We start from the raw sequence: 2,627 nt of genomic DNA on the forward strand, positions 1-2,627 counted from the left end.
GTAGACATTTCACAGAAAAGCACTTTCTATAGCAATATTGAAAAAACATAGATTGAGGTAAAACTATCAAGTTTCTGCCTCAGTGGAGCAAAGTCACATGTTGTTTGAAGAGCATCCCACTGAATTTTCTAAAGATGTGTGAATGTGTCATCTGGACCACAGGAGATAAAGCAGGGTTAAAACACTGAGCAAAACTGAAGTTAACAAACACAAGGTTCATCAACCTTGCAATAGAAGCTTGCAGAAACCTTTCAAGGCTCATCCAATAAAGCCCGTGGCACTTTGTTCTTCCCCTCCTCCCAAATCTCCATCCGTCTGAGCCAGCATCAGCAGGAATTTGCACGGAAGCTTGCCAGATAAAATAGCTATATCATCTGCCATTAGTTTTAGAGAGTTCTTCAAAAATAGGTTTAAAATTATTTTATCTATTATTTTTTAGCTGTGTCCTAAGTTAGCGATGGGCCGAGTCTTGTGTCTTTGTCTCACAGAAAGGTGGTTCACGTGTCCTTTAATATCATATGTGCAAATATTTCCAATCTGCATTCTGCCTTATCAGAAGGCTAATTAATTGCTTTATTATACTATATTACATTACATCTAAACCCCATCTGCCAAGTACTCAACCCCACCACACCGCACACAACTCATGACTGTCACCCAACAGTCCCGACACACACAACTTGGCCCTGACAGGCCAAGGAAAAAAACACCATCACTTTGGGTGAACAATCTCCACGCTGCATTCTACTTCGGCACAAAACAGGCACAGTAAATGAGATAAGAATTGATTTTACTTCCTCTGAGGTTCAGAGAATGTGAATCCCAGAAATATTCTTGGGGAGAATTGTGCCTTGCTTTTCTCTGTGAAGAGAAATGCGGTGACAGGTGCACCCTTGCCTCTAGGGCAAAGAATCACTGAATGGTTTGGGTGGGAAGGGACCTTGAGGTTTATCTTTGATTTATGCAACACTTCAACAGGCAAGAGGGGGCTCATCTGCTTCAGAGCTGCTTGCTTTTCTCACACCTTTCACAAGCAAAGCCTGAAGCAAACCCTCCCGAGTTGCCCTATCGACCAGGGGGCTCAGCACTCAGTGACACTGCCAGCAAAACCTCAAACTTTACTCACACAGGGACAAGGCCGTGCACTCGGTTGTAACCCAGATTCTCTTTTTCCAGCAGTAGCCTCGAACTTGTTCTTCTCTGCAGGCCTTTTTGCAAGCACACCAATTAACAGACTAACAAGTTTCACCAGCAGACTTCAGCTAATCCAAAATTGGTTTTACCCAAGTAAAATTCCAACCCCCTGTCTCACCTGCGATGTTTGGAATTTTAGGAGGTGGCAGCCCACTCGAGATCAAAGGTCCTGGGCAGGGTGCAGGCCACGGACACAAATGCCATCCCTTTTCCAAGGGAAACAAAATCATCACCCCAGTTTCCTTACATCAGTTTGCCGAAGACGTTCGGCACTCCCAGGTCACTCAGAGTTCTCGTTGGCTGCAGACTCGGTCTTGGAGTTACGGAGTTACGCCTCCTCCTAACACTCACCTCCCCACCTCAGCCCCTGCTGCTGCGTCCCCTTCTCTGCTCCTAACCCTACTCTATTTTCCAGCCGCCCTTGCTCCATCCCTCACTCTGCCCTTAACCCGTCCCACCACACTTCCCGCTCCATCCGTTACTTCACCACGCCCACCGTGAGTCCCCTCCAGCAGCACGCGGGAGCCCGAACCTCGGAGGATGGCGCAGCTCTGCAGCAGGACAACACCAAGCGAGACAGGCAGGGACAACGTCTGTGGGCTGCAGGGTGTCACAAGGGGCTGCGGGTGAGGGGAGGGGGTGGAGGGTGACACAGAGGATGGGGGAGGAGTGAGAGGCAGAAGGGGGCGTTAGGAGCAACTGGAGGGCTCCAGGGTGGCACAGAGATGCTGGGAGTGGGGAACTTGAGGGTGACAAGAAAAGGGTGAGGGGGAGCAGATGCCTTGAGGGGCAAAGTGGGGGCTGCTTGAGGGTAACAGGTGAACCAGCGCACACCACCCCTAACCTTACCCTAAAAACACCCCTAACCAGGTGGAGAGTGCACGGTGGAGGCCAGGGGGCCAAGGGACAATGTCAGAGGTCTCGGGGTGGGGGGGCAGGACATTGCGGGCTGAGGAGGCAAGGAGGGGGAGGCTTGACAGAGTGGAGAGCTCACACGAGGGTTAGGGGTACAAAGGACACAGGGTATCGGTAGGGCTAGGGTACAGGTGCAGCAGCCCTCAACCAACCCAAGGTCACCCTAAAGAGCACCCCTAGGACCCCAGTTTTTCCCCAACAGCAGCACAAGGCAATAACCCCAATGCTGGGACAGCCCCAGAAGTCTCCCAGCAGCTGCAGGCAGCAACCCTAATAAAAAGGTAGCAATGATGTTTGTGGTCTAGAGAGTGACAGGTAGGAGTTGGGGGTGAGCAGTTTTTTAGGGTTTTTTTTTAGGGTTTTTTCATGGTTTTAAAAGGATATTTTAGGGTTTTTGGAGGAGTTTTCAGGAAATTTCTGGGAACATTTAGGATGCTTTTCAGGGCTTTTAAAGATTTTGTTAGGGTATTTTAAGGGCTTTCTTAGTACTTTTAAGAATTGTTTGGGGGGGGATTTGG

Source organism: Molothrus ater, chromosome 39, assembly GCF_012460135.2.
Source record: "Molothrus ater isolate BHLD 08-10-18 breed brown headed cowbird chromosome 39, BPBGC_Mater_1.1, whole genome shotgun sequence".
Lineage (NCBI taxonomy): Eukaryota > Metazoa > Chordata > Aves > Passeriformes > Icteridae > Molothrus > Molothrus ater.